This window comes from Primulina tabacum, chromosome 10, assembly GCF_025594145.1.
Source record: "Primulina tabacum isolate GXHZ01 chromosome 10, ASM2559414v2, whole genome shotgun sequence".
Lineage (NCBI taxonomy): Eukaryota > Viridiplantae > Streptophyta > Magnoliopsida > Lamiales > Gesneriaceae > Primulina > Primulina tabacum.
In genome coordinates, this window is record NC_134559.1 from 39,459,491 (window position 1) to 39,472,239 (window position 12,749).

The 12,749-nt window shown below is 42.9% G+C and overlaps 9 non-coding genes and 6 pseudogenes across 9 annotated transcripts; all 15 read left to right on the top strand.

Moving 5' to 3' along the window:
* Positions 1 to 430: 430 nt before the first annotated feature.
* LOC142511315 (5S ribosomal RNA) lies at positions 431 to 549 on the top strand (annotated as a pseudogene).
* A 672-nt stretch (positions 550 to 1,221) lies between these two features.
* LOC142513742 (5S ribosomal RNA) lies at positions 1,222 to 1,340 on the top strand. Its single transcript, XR_012809672.1, has one exon. It is a non-coding gene; the product is annotated as a 5S ribosomal RNA (ribosomal RNA).
* Positions 1,341 to 2,024: 684 nt separating this feature from the next.
* Positions 2,025 to 2,143, top strand: LOC142511082 (5S ribosomal RNA; annotated as a pseudogene).
* A 1,168-nt stretch (positions 2,144 to 3,311) lies between these two features.
* LOC142506597 (5S ribosomal RNA) lies at positions 3,312 to 3,430 on the top strand. The gene has a single exon (XR_012804885.1). It is a non-coding gene; the product is annotated as a 5S ribosomal RNA (ribosomal RNA).
* A 684-nt stretch (positions 3,431 to 4,114) lies between these two features.
* Positions 4,115 to 4,233, top strand: LOC142511692 (5S ribosomal RNA; annotated as a pseudogene).
* Positions 4,234 to 4,916: 683 nt separating this feature from the next.
* On the top strand, positions 4,917 to 5,035 carry LOC142508064 (5S ribosomal RNA). Its single transcript, XR_012806296.1, has one exon. It is a non-coding gene; the product is annotated as a 5S ribosomal RNA (ribosomal RNA).
* A 669-nt stretch (positions 5,036 to 5,704) lies between these two features.
* Positions 5,705 to 5,822, top strand: LOC142512534 (5S ribosomal RNA; annotated as a pseudogene).
* Positions 5,823 to 6,503: 681 nt separating this feature from the next.
* On the top strand, positions 6,504 to 6,622 carry LOC142511823 (5S ribosomal RNA; annotated as a pseudogene).
* A 692-nt stretch (positions 6,623 to 7,314) lies between these two features.
* Positions 7,315 to 7,433, top strand: LOC142508401 (5S ribosomal RNA). Its single transcript, XR_012806615.1, has one exon. It is a non-coding gene; the product is annotated as a 5S ribosomal RNA (ribosomal RNA).
* Positions 7,434 to 8,092: 659 nt separating this feature from the next.
* LOC142517349 (5S ribosomal RNA) lies at positions 8,093 to 8,211 on the top strand. The gene has a single exon (XR_012813099.1). It is a non-coding gene; the product is annotated as a 5S ribosomal RNA (ribosomal RNA).
* A 686-nt stretch (positions 8,212 to 8,897) lies between these two features.
* Positions 8,898 to 9,016, top strand: LOC142514503 (5S ribosomal RNA). The gene has a single exon (XR_012810393.1). It is a non-coding gene; the product is annotated as a 5S ribosomal RNA (ribosomal RNA).
* A 730-nt stretch (positions 9,017 to 9,746) lies between these two features.
* Positions 9,747 to 9,865, top strand: LOC142511342 (5S ribosomal RNA; annotated as a pseudogene).
* A 654-nt stretch (positions 9,866 to 10,519) lies between these two features.
* Positions 10,520 to 10,639, top strand: LOC142510166 (5S ribosomal RNA). The gene has a single exon (XR_012808294.1). It is a non-coding gene; the product is annotated as a 5S ribosomal RNA (ribosomal RNA).
* Positions 10,640 to 11,323: 684 nt separating this feature from the next.
* On the top strand, positions 11,324 to 11,442 carry LOC142508794 (5S ribosomal RNA). The gene has a single exon (XR_012806997.1). It is a non-coding gene; the product is annotated as a 5S ribosomal RNA (ribosomal RNA).
* A 683-nt stretch (positions 11,443 to 12,125) lies between these two features.
* LOC142508923 (5S ribosomal RNA) lies at positions 12,126 to 12,244 on the top strand. Its single transcript, XR_012807120.1, has one exon. It is a non-coding gene; the product is annotated as a 5S ribosomal RNA (ribosomal RNA).
* The last annotated feature ends 505 nt before the right edge of the window (positions 12,245 to 12,749 follow it).

Below are 12,749 nucleotides of genomic sequence, written 5' to 3' on the forward strand. Positions count from 1 at the left end.
TTGTTAAGCTTTCGTTTCCTCGAGAAATCCGCTTAGGAAGTTCGAAATTCTATTTCGGTTCCATTTTATTGTATCTCACGCATAATAATATCTTTACATTCACTATTTTCTTCTTCTTATTTTTTTTTCTCTTTTCTAGGAACATTTAGCAATTTTTTTTGTCGTGAGCCGGTTCTGTGCAGAATGGTATAACGCAAATTACTCCGGAGACGGTTAACTCATTAAAAACAATTATTTCGATTGTTTTAGCCATAATTTACGTAAACGGTCGCGACACGTGGGCTGCCAGGGAGGTCACCCATCCTCGCTCTGCCATCGCGCCAGAACGCTTAACTTCATGGTTCTGATTAGGCGAGAGTAGAGCCGCGTGTTTTCTATCACCGCCCGCACGTACTCGAGGGATATAAGAATAAACATCCCACTCAATGTCGGGTGTGATCATACCTGCACTTATGCACCGAATCCCATCAAAACTCCGAAGTTAAGCGTGCTTGGTCAAGAGCAGTACTAGGATGGGTGAACCCCTTGGAATTCCTCGTGTTGCACCCCTTTCTATTTTTGATTACTTGTTGACAGACGATTTTCGGCTCAAATCATCTGAATCTCGATCGGGACCAGATAAGACATGTGAAAACAACGTAGCTCGGACACTGCCGGATTTGGACAAAATTGCCGGCTAATTTGATTGTAAACGGGCAAACGAACGAGACTTATTACTCCGCAATGAGCTGGCGAGATTTTAGCCGAATTCTTTCCCTAAGACACTCTAATTTGCGATTTTTCGTTTCTGTTAAGCTTCTGTTTCCTCGAGAAATCCGTTTAGGAAGTCCAAAATTCGATTCCGATTCTATTTTATCGTATCCCATGTATAATAATAGCTTTACATTCGCTATTTTCTTCTTCTTATTTTTTTTCTATTTTCTGTGAACATTTAGCGATTTTTGTTGTCGTGAGCCGGTTCGGTGCAGAAGGGTATGACGCAGATGACTCCGGAGACGGTTAACTCATTGAAAACAATTATTTCGACTGTTTTAGCTATAATTATGTAAACGGTCGCGACACAAGTACTTCCAAGGGAGGTCACCCATCCTAGCTCTGTCATCGCGCCAGAACGCTTAAATTCATGGTTCTGATTGGGCGAGAGCAGTGCCGCGTGTTGTCCATCGCCGCCAGCTCCACACGTACTCGAGGGATATAAGAATAAACATCCCACTCAATGTCGGGTGCGATCATACCAGCACTAATGCACCGGATCCCATCAGAACTCCGATGTTAAGCGTGCTTGGACGAGAGCAGTACTAGGATGGGTGACCCTCTAGGAAGTTCTCGTGTTGCACCCCTTTTCGTGTTTTTCTATTTTTGATTACTTGTTGACAGATGATTTTCGGCTCAAATCATCTGAATCACGATCGTGATCAGATAAGACATGTGAAATCAACGTAGCTTGGGCACTGCCGGATTTGGAAAAAATTGAAGCCTAATTTGATTGTAAACGGGCAAACGAACGAGACTCATTACTCCGCAATGAGCTGGCGAGATTTTAGCCGAATTCCTTCTCCAAGACCCTCTAATTTGCGTTTTTTTCGCTTTTGTTCAGCTTCCGTTTCTTCTAGAAATCTGCTTACGAAGTCTGAAATTCGATTTCGGTTCCATTTTATCGTATTCCAGGCATAATAATAGCTTTACATTCGCTATTTTCTTCTTCTTATTTTCTTTTCTATTTTCTGGGAACATTTAGCGATTTTTGTTGTCTTGAGCAGGTTTCGTGCTGAAGGGTATGACGCATATTTCTCCGAAGACGGTTAACTCGTTAAAAACAATTATTTCAACTGTTTTATCCATAATTTACATAAACGGTCGTGACACGAGGACTTCCAGGGAGGTCACCCATCCTATCTCTGCCATAGCGCCAAAACGCTTAACTTCATGGTTCTGATTGGGCGAGAGCAGTGCCGCGTGTTGTCCATTGCCGCCCGCGCCACACGTACTCGAGGGATATAAGAATAAACATCCCACTCAATGTCGGGAGCGATCATACCAGCACTAATGCACTGGATCCCATCAGAAATCTGAAGTTAAGCATGCTTGGGCGAGAGCAGTATTAGGATGGGTGTCCCCCTGGGAAGTCCTCGTGTTACACCGTTTTTTGTGTTTTTCTATTTTTGATTACTTGTTAACAGACGATTTTCGGCTCAAATCATCTGAATCTTGATCGAGACCAGATAAGAAATGTGAAATCAACGTAGCTCGGACACTGTCGGATTTGGACAAAATTGTAGCCTAATTTGATTGTTAACGGTCAAACGAACGAGACTCATTACTCCGCAATGAGCTGGCGAGATTTTAGCCGAATTCCTTCTCTAAGACTCTCTAATTTGTTATTTTTCGTTTCTATTAAGCTTCCGTTTCCTCAAGAAATCCGCTTAGGAAGTTCTAAATTCGATTCCGGTTCCATTTTATCGTATCCCAGGCATAATAATAGCTTTACATTCGCTATTTTCTTTTTCTTATTTTTTTCTATTTTTTGGGAACATTTAGCGATTTTTGTCGTCGTGAGCCGGTTCTGTGCGGAAGGGTATAACGCAGTACTAGGATGGGTGACCCCCTGGGAAGTCCTCGTGTTGCACCTCTTTTCGTGTTTTTCTATTTTTGATTACTTGTTGACAGACGATTTTCGGCTCAAATCATCTGAATCTCGATCGGGACCAGATAAGACATGTGAAAACAACGTAGCTCGGACACTGCCGGATTTGGACAAAATTGCAGGCTAATTTGATTGTAAACGGGCAAACGAACGAGACTCATTCTCCGCAATGAGCTGGCGAGATTTTTGCCGAATTCTTTCCCTAAGACACTCTAATTTGCGATTTTCCGTTTCTGTTAACCTTCGGTTGCCTCGAGAAATCCGTTTAGGAAGTCCGAAATTCGATTCCGGTTCCATTTTATCGTATCCCATGTATAATAATAGCTTTACATTCGCTATTTTCTTCTTCTTATTTTTTTTCTATTTTCTGTGAACATTTAGCGATTTTTGTTGTCGTGAGCCGGTTCGGTGCAGAAGGGTATGACGCAGATGACTTCGGAGACGGTTAACTCATTAAAAACAATTATTTCGACTGTTTTAGCTATAATTATGTAAACGGTCGCGACACAAGGACTTCCAAGGGAGGTCACCCATCCTAGCTCTGTCATCGCGCCAGAACGCTTAAATTCATGGTTCTGATTGGGCGAGAGCAGTGCCGCGTGTTGTCCATCGCCGCCATCTCCACACGTACTCGAGGGATATAAGAATAAACATCCCACTCAATGTCGGGTGCGATCATACCAGCACTAATGCATTGAATCCCATCAGAACTCCGAAGTTAAGCGTGCTTGGACGAAAGCAGTACTAGGATGGGTGACCCTCTGGGAAATTCTCGTGTTGCACCCCTTTTCGTGTTTTTCTATTTTTGATTACTTGTTGACAGACGATTTTCGGCTCAAATCATCTGAATCTTGATCGAGACCAAATAAGAAATGTGAAATCAACGTAGCTCGGACACTGCCGGATTTGGACAAAATTGTAGCCTAATTTGATTGTTAACGGTCAAACGAACGAGACTCATTACTCCGCAAAGAGCTGGCGAGATTTTAGCCGAATTCCTTCTCTAAGACTCTCTAATTTGTGATTTTCCGCTTCTGTTAAGGTTCCGTTTCCTCAAGAAATTTGCTTAGGAAGTTCTAAATTCGATTCTGGTTCCATTTTATCGTATCCCAGGCATAATAATAGCTTTACATTCGCTATTTTCTTCTTCTTATTTTTTTTTCTATTTTTTGGGAACATTTAGCGATTTTTGTCGTCGTGAGCCGGTTCTGTGCGGAAGGGTATGACGCATATTACTGCGGTGACGGTTAACTCATTAAAAACAATTATTTTGACTGTTTTATCCATAATTTACGTAAACGGTCACGGCACGAGGACTTCCAAGAAAGGTCACCCATCCTAGCTCTGCCATCGCGCCAGAACGCTTAACTTCATGGTTCTGATTGGGCGAGAGCAGTGCCGCGTGTTGTCCATCGCTGCCCACTCCACACGTACTCGAGGGATATAAGAATAAACATCCCACTCAATATCGGGTGCGATCATACCTGCACTTATGCACCGGTTCCTATCAGAACTCCTAAGTTAAGCGTGCTTGGGTGAGAGCAGTACTATGATGGGTGAACCCCTGGGAAGTCCTCGTGTTACAACCCTTTTCGTGTTTTTCTATTTTTGATTACTTGTTGACAGACGATTTTCGGCTCAAATAATCTGAATCTCGATCAGGATTAGATAAGACATGTGAAATCAACGTAGCTCAAGCACTGCCGGATTTGGACAAAATTGTAGCCTAATTTGATTGTAAACTGGCAAACGAACGAGACTCATTACTCCACAAGAAGCTGGCGAGATTTAGGCGAATTCCTTCTCTAGGACCCTCTAATTTGCGATTTTCCGCTTTTGTTAAGCTTTCGTTTCCTCGAGAAATCCGTTTAGGAAGTCCGAAATTCGATTCCGTTTCCATTTTATCGTATCCCAAGCATAATAATAGCTTTACATTTGCTATTTTATTCTTCTTATTTTCTTTTCTATTTTCTTGGAAAATTTAGCTATTTTTGTTGTCGTGAGTCGGTTCTGTGCGGAAGGGTATGACGTAGATTACTCCGGAGACGGTTAACTCATTAAAAACAATTATTTCGACTGTTTTAGCTTTAATTTATGTAAACGGTCGCGACACAAGGACTTCCAAGGGAGGTAACCCATCATAGCTCTTTCATCGCGCCAGAACGCTTAACTTCATGGTTCCTATTGGGCGAGAGCAGTGCCGCGTGTTGTCTATCGCCGCCCGCTCCACACGTACTCGAGGGATATAAGAATAAACATCCCACTCAATGTCGGGTGCGATCATACCAGCACTAATGCACCGGATCCCATCAGAACTCCGAAGTTAAGCGTGCTTGGGCGAGAGCAGTACTAGGATGGGTGACCCCCTTGGAAGTCCTCGTGTTGCACCCCTTTTCGTGTTTTTCTATTTTTGATTACTAGTTGACAGACTATTTTCGGCTCAAATCATCTGAATCTCGATTAGGACCAGTTAAGACATGTGACAACAACGTAGCTCGGACACTGCCGGATTTGAACAAAATTGTAGGCTAATTGGATTGTAAACGGGCAAACGAACGAGACTCATTACTCCACAATGAGCTAGCGTGATTTTAGCCGAATTCTTTCACTAAGACACTCTAATTTGCGATTTTCCGCTTCTGTTTCCTCGAGAAATCCGTTAAGGAAGTCCGAAATTCGATTCCGGTTCCATTTTATCGTATCCCGGGCATAATAATAGCTTTACATTCGCTATTTTCTTCTTCTTATTTTTTTCTATTTTCTGTGAACATTTAGCAATTTTGTTGTCGTGAGCCGGTTCGGTGCATAAGGGCATGTCGCAGATGACTCCGGAGGCGTTTAAGTCATTAAAAATAATTATTTCGACTGTTTTAGCTATAATTATGTAAACGGTCGCGACACAAGGACTTCCAAGGGAGGTCACCCATCCTAGCTCTGTCATCGCGTCAGAACGCTTAAATTCATGGTTCTGATTGGGCGAAAGCAGTGCCGCGTGTTGTCCATCGCCGCCCGCGCCACACGTACTCGAGGGATATAAGAATAAACATCTCACACAATGTCGGATGCGAACATACCAGCAGTATTGCACCGGATCCCATCAGAACTCCAAAGTTAAGCGTGCTTTGGCGAGACCAGTACTAGGATGGGCGACACCCTGGGAAGTCCTTGGTTGCACCTCTCTCCGTGTTTTTCTATTTTTGATTACTTGTTGACAAAAGATTTTTGGCTCAAATCATCTGAATCTCGATCGGGACCAGATAAGACATGTGAAATCAACGTAGCTCGGGTACTGCCGGATTTGGACAAAATTTTAGGCTAATTTGATTGTAAACGGGCAAACGAACAAGACTCTTACTCCGCAATGAGCTGGCGAGATTTTAGCCGAATTCCTTCCCTAAGACCCTCTAATTTGCGATTTTCCGCTTCTGTTAAACTTCCGTTTCCTCGAGAAATCCGCTTAGGAAGTCCGAAATTCGATTCCGGTTCCATTTTATCGTATTCGAGGCATAATAATAGCTTTACATTCGCTATTTTCTTCTTTTTATTTTTTTTCTATTTCTGGGAACATTTAGCGATTTTTGTTGTCGTGAGCCGGTTCTGTGCGGAAGGGTATGACGCAGATCACTCCGGAGATGGTTAACTCATTAAAAACAATTATTTCGACTATTATAGCCATAATTTACGTAAACGTTCGCGACACGAGGACTTCCAGGGGAGGTCACCCATCCTAGCTCTGTCATCGCGCCAGAATGCTTAACTTCATGGTTCTGATTGGGTAAGAGCAGTGCCGCGTGTTGTCCATCGCCGCCCGCTCCACACGTACTCGAGGGATATAAGAATAAACACCCCACTCAATTTCGGGAGCGATCATGCCAGCACTAATGCATCGGATCCCATCAAAACTCCGAAGTTAAGCGTGCTTGGACGAGACCAGTACTAGGATGGGCGACCCCCTGGAAATTCCTCGGGTTGCACCGATTTTCGTGTTTTTCTATTTTAGATTACTTGTTGACAGACGATTTTTGGCTCAAATCATCTGAATTTCGATCGGGACCAGATAAGACATGTGAAATCAACATAGCTTAGGCACTACCGGATTTGGAAAAAATTGTAGGGTAATTTGATTGTAAACGGGCAAACGAACGAGTCTCTTACTCCGCAATGAGCTGGCGAGATTTTAGCCGAATTCCTTCTCTAAGACCCTCTAATTTGCGATTTTCCGCTTTTGTTAAGTTTCCGTTTCCTCGAGAAATCCTTTTAGGATGTCCGAAATTCGATTCCGGTTATATTTTATCGTATCCAAAGCATAATAATAGACTTACATTCGCTATTTTCTTCTTATTATTTTTTTTCTATTTTCTGGGAACATTTAGCGATTTTTGTTGTCATGAGACGGTTCTATGCGGAAGTGTATGACGCAGATTACTCTGGAGATAGTTAACTCATTAAAAACAATTAAAAACAATTATTTCGACTGTTTTAGATATAATTTACGTAAAATGTCTCGACACGAGGACTTTTCAGGGAGGTCGCCCATCCTAGCTCTGCCATCGCACCAGAATGCTTAAATTAATGGTTCTGATTGGGCGACAGCAGTGCCGCGTGTTGTCCATCGCCGTTCGCGCACCATGTACTCTAGGGATATAAGAATAAACATCCCACTCAATGTCGGGTACGATCATACCAGCACAAATGCACCGAATCCCATCAGAACTCCGAAGTTAATCGTGCTTGGGCGAGAACAGTACTAGGATAGGTGACCCCGTGGGAAGTCCTCGTGTTGCACCCTTTTTCGTGTTTTTCTATTTTTGATTACTTGTTGACAGACGATTTTCGGCTCAAATCATTTGAATAACGATCGGGACCAGATAAGACATGTGAAATCAACGTAGCTCGGGCACTGCCGGATTCGGACAAAATTGTAGCCTAATTTGATTGTAAACGGGCAAACGAACGAGACTCAATACTCCGCAACGAGGTGGCGAGTATTAGACGAATTCCTTCTCTAAGACCCTCTAATTTGCGATTTTCCGCTTCTGTTTCCTTGAGAGGAAGTTCTAAATTCGATTCCGGTTCCATTTTATTGTATCCCAGGCATAATAATAGCTTTACATTCGCAATTTTTTTCTACTTAAATTTTTTTCTATTTACTGGGAACATTTAGCGATTTTTGTTGTCTTGAGGGTTCTGTGGGGAAGGGTATGACGCAGATTACTCCGGAGACGGTTAACTCATTAAAAACAATTATTTCGATTGTTTTATCCATAATTTAAGTAAACGGTCGCGACACGAGGACTTCCCAGGGAGGTCACCCATCCTAGCTCTGCCATCGCGCCAGAACGCTTAACTTCATGGTTCTGATTAGGCAAGAGCAGTGCCGCGTGTTCTCCATCTCCGCCGCTCCACACGTTCTCGAAGGATATAAGTATAAACATCCCACTCAATTTCGGGTGCGATCATACCAGTACTAATGCACCGGATCCAATCAGAACTCCGAAGTTAAGCATGCTTGGGCAAGAGCAGTACTAGGATGGGTGACCCCCTTGGAAGTCCTCGTGTTGCACCCCTTTTCGTGTTTTTCTATTTATGATTACTTGTTGACAGACGATTTTGGGCTCAAATCATCTGAATCTCGATCGGGACCAGATAAGACATGTGAAATCAACGTAGTTCGGGCACTGCCGGATTTGGACAAAATTTTATCTTAATTTGATTGTAAACGGGCAAACGAACGAGACTCATTACTCCGCAATGAGCTGGCGAGATTTTAGCCGAATTCCTTCTTTAAGACCCACTAATTTGCGATTTTCCGCTTTTGTTAAGCTTCCGTTTCCTCGAGAAATCCCCTTAGGAAGTCCGAAATTCGATTCCGGTTCCATTTTATCGTATCCGAGGCATAATAATAGCTTTACATTCGCTATTTTCTTCTTATTATTTTTTTTTCAATTTTCTGGGAATATTTAGCGATTTTTGTAAACGTGAGCCGGTTCTGTGCGGAATGGTATGACGCAGATTACTCCGGAGATGGTTATTTCATTAAAAACAATTTTTTCGATTGTTTTAGCCATAATTTACGTAAACGATCGCGACACGAGGACTTCTTAGGGAGGTCACCCATCCTAGCTCTACCATCGCGCCAGAAAGCTTAACTTCATGGTTCTGATTGGGCGAAAGCAGTGCCGCGTGTTGTCCATCATCATCCGCTCCACACGTACTCGAGGGATATATAAGAATAAACATCCCACTCAATGTCGGGTGCGATCATACCAGCACTAATGCATCGGATCCCATCAGAACTCCGAAGCTAAGCGTGCTTGGGCGAGGGCAGTATTAGGATGGGTGACCCCCGGGGAAATCCTCGTGTTGCACCCTTTTTCGTGTTTTTCTATTTTTGATTAATTAGTAACGGACGATTTTTGGCTCAAATCTTCAAAATCTCGATCGGATCAGATAAGACATGTGAAATCAAAGTAGCTCGGGCACTGCCGGATTTGGACAAAATTGTAGCCTAATTTGATTGTAAACGGACAAACGAACGAGACTCATTACTCTGCAAGGAGCTGGTGAGATTTTAGCCAAATTCCTTCTCTACTCATTACTCTGCAATGAGCTGGTGATATTTTAGCCGAATTCCTTCTCTAAGACCCTCTAATTTGCAATTTTCCGCTTCTGTTAAGCTTCCGTTTCCTCGAGAAATCCGTTTAGGAAGTCCGAAATTCGATTCCAGTTACATTTTATCGTATTCCTGGCATAATAATAGCTTTACATTCGCTATTTTCTTCTTCTTATTTTTTTCTATTTTTTGGGAACATTTAGCGATTTTGTTGTCGTGAGCCGGTTTTGTGCGGAAGGGTATGACGTAGATTACTCCGGAGATGGTTAACTCAATAAAAACCATTTTTTCGACTCTTTTAGCTATAATTTACGTAAACGGTTGCGACACGAGGACGTCACAGGGAGGTCACCCATCCTCGCTCTGCCATCGTGCCAGAACGCTTAACATCATGGTTCCGATTGTGCGAGAGCAGTGCCGCGTCTTGTCCATAGCCGCCCGCTCTACACGTACTCGAGGGATATAAGAATAAACATCCCACTCAATGTCGGGTACGATCATACCAGCACTAATTCAATAGATCCCATCAGAACTCCGAAGTTAAGCGTGTTTGGGCGAGACCTGAACTAGGATGGGTGACCCCCTGGGAAGTTCTCGTGTTGCACCCCTTTTCGTGTTTTTCTATTTTTGATTACTTGTTGACAGACGATTTTCGGCTCAAATCATCTGAATCAACGAAGCTCGGGCACTGCCGGATTTGGACAAAATTGTAGCCTAATTTGATTGTAAACGGGCAAACGAACGAGACTCATTACTCGGCAATTAGCTGGCGAGATTTTTGCCGAATTCCTTTTCTAAGACCCTCTAATTTGCGATTTTCCGCTCTTATTAAGCTTCCGTTTCCTCGAGAAATTCGCTTAGGAAGTCCGAAATTCGATTCCGGTTCCATTTTATCGTATCCCAGGCATAATAATAGCTTTACATTCGCTATTTTCATCTTCTTATTATTTTTTCTATTTTCTGGGAATATTTAGCGATTTTTGTAAACGTGAGCCGGTTCTGTGCGGAAGGGTATGACGCAGATTACTCTAGAGACGGTTAACTCATTAAAAACAATTATTTCGACTGTTTAAGCTATAATTTACGTAAACGGTCGCGGCACGAGGACTTCCCAGGGAGGTCACCCATCCTAGCTCTGCCATCACGTTAGAACGCTTAACTTAGTGATTCTGATTGGGCGAGAGAAGTGCCGCGTGTAGTCCATCGCCGCCCGCGCCACACGTACTTCAGGGATATAAGAATAAACATCCCCACTCAATGTTTGTTGTGATCATACCAGCACTAATGCACCGGATCCCATCAGAAATCCGAAGTTAAGCGTGCTTGGGCGAGACCAGTACTAGGATGGGTGACCCCCCTGGGAAGTCCTCTTGTTGCATGCCTTTTCGTGTTTTTCTATTTTTGATTAATTGTTGACGGACGATTTTCGGCTAAGAACATCTGAATCTCGATCAGGACAAGATAAGACATGTGAAATCAACATAGCTCGAGAACTGCAGGATTTGGACAAAATTGTAGCCTAATTTGATTGTAAACGGGCAAACGAACGAGACTCATTACTCCGCAATGAGCTGGCGAGATTTTAGCTAGATTCCTTCTCTAAAACCCTCTAATTTGCGATTTTCCGCTTCTGTTAAGCTTCCGTTTCCTCGAGAAATCCGCTTAGGAAGTCAGAAATTCGATTCCGGTTCCATTTTATCGTATCTCAGGCATAATAATAGCTTTACATTCGCTATTTTCTTCTTCATATTTTTTTTCCTATTTTCTAGGAACATTTAGCGATTTTTGTTGTCGTGAGCCGGTTCTGTGCGGAAGGGTATGACGTAGATTACTCCGGAGACGGTTAACTCATTAAAAACAATTATTTCGACTGTTTTAGCTATAATTTACGTAAACGGTCGCGACACGAGGACTTCCTGGGGAGGTCACCCATCCTAGCTCTGCCATCGCGCCAGAACACTTAACTTCATGGTTCTGATTGGGCGAGAGCAGTGCCGCGTTTTGTCCATCGCCGCCCGCGCCACACGTACTCGACGGATATAAGAATAAACATCCCACTCAATTTCGTGTGCGATCATACCAGCACTAATGCACCGGATCCCATCAGAACTCCGAAGTTATGCGTGATTGGGCGAGACAACTATTAGGATGGGTGACCCTCTGGGAAGTCCTCGTGTTGCATGCCTTTTCATGTTTTTCTATTTTTGAGTAATTGTTGACTGACGATTTTCGGCTCAAAACATCTGAATCTCGATCGGGACAAGATAAGACATATGAAATAAACGTAGCTCGAGCACTGCCGGATTTGGACAAAATTGTAGGCTAATTTGATTGTAAACGGGCAAACGAACGAGACTCATTACTCCGCAAAGAGCTGGCGAGATTTTAGCCGAATTCCTTCTCTAAGACCCTCTAATTTGCGATTTTTCGATTCTGTTAAATTTCTGTTTCCTTGAGAAATCCGCTTGGAAAGTCCGAAATTCGATTCTGGCTTAATTTTATCGTATCCCAAGCATAATAACATCTTTACATTCGCTATTTTCTTCTTCTTATTTTATTTCTATTTTCTGGGAACATTTAGCGATTTTTATTTTCTGGAGCCGGTTCTGTGCGGAAGGGTATGATGCAGATTACTCCAGAGTTGGTTAACTCATTAAAAGCAAATATTTCGACTGTTTTAGCTATAATTTACGTAAACGGTCGCGACACGAGGAGTTCCTAGGGAGGTCACCCATCCTAGCTTTGCCATCGCGCCAGAACGCTTAACATCATGGTTCTGATTGGGCGAGAGCAGTGCCGCGTGTTGTCCATCTCCGCCCGCGCCACACGTACTCGAGGTATATAAAAATAAACATCCCACTCAATGTCGGGTGCGATCATACCAGCACTAATTCACCGGATCCCATCAGAACTCCAAAGTTAAGCGTGCTTGGGCGAGACCAGCACTAGGATGGGTGACCCCCTGGGAAGTCCTTGTGTTGCCACTCCTTTTCGTGTTTTTCTATTTTTGATTACTTGTTGACAAACGATTTTCGGATCAAATCATCTGAATCTCGATCGGGACCGGATAAGAGATGTTAAATCAACGTAGCTCGGGCACTGCTGGATTTGGACAAAATTTTAGCCTAATTTGATTGTAAAAAGGCAAACGAACGAGACTCATTACTCCGCAATGAGCTGGCAAGATTTTAGCCGAATCCCTTCTTTAAGACCCTCTAATTTGCGATTTTCCGCTTCTGTTAAGCTTCTGTTTCCTCGAGAAATCAGCTTTGGAAGTCCGAAATTCGATTTCGGTTCCATTTTATCGTATCCCAGGGATAATAATAGCTTTACATTCGCTATTTTCTTATTCTTATTTTTTTCTATTTTCTTAGAACATTTAGCAATTTTTGTTGTCGTGAGCCGGTTCCGTGCGGAAGGGTATGACGCAGATTACTCCGGAGACGGTTAACTCATTAAAAACAATTATTTCGACTGTTTTAGCCATAATTT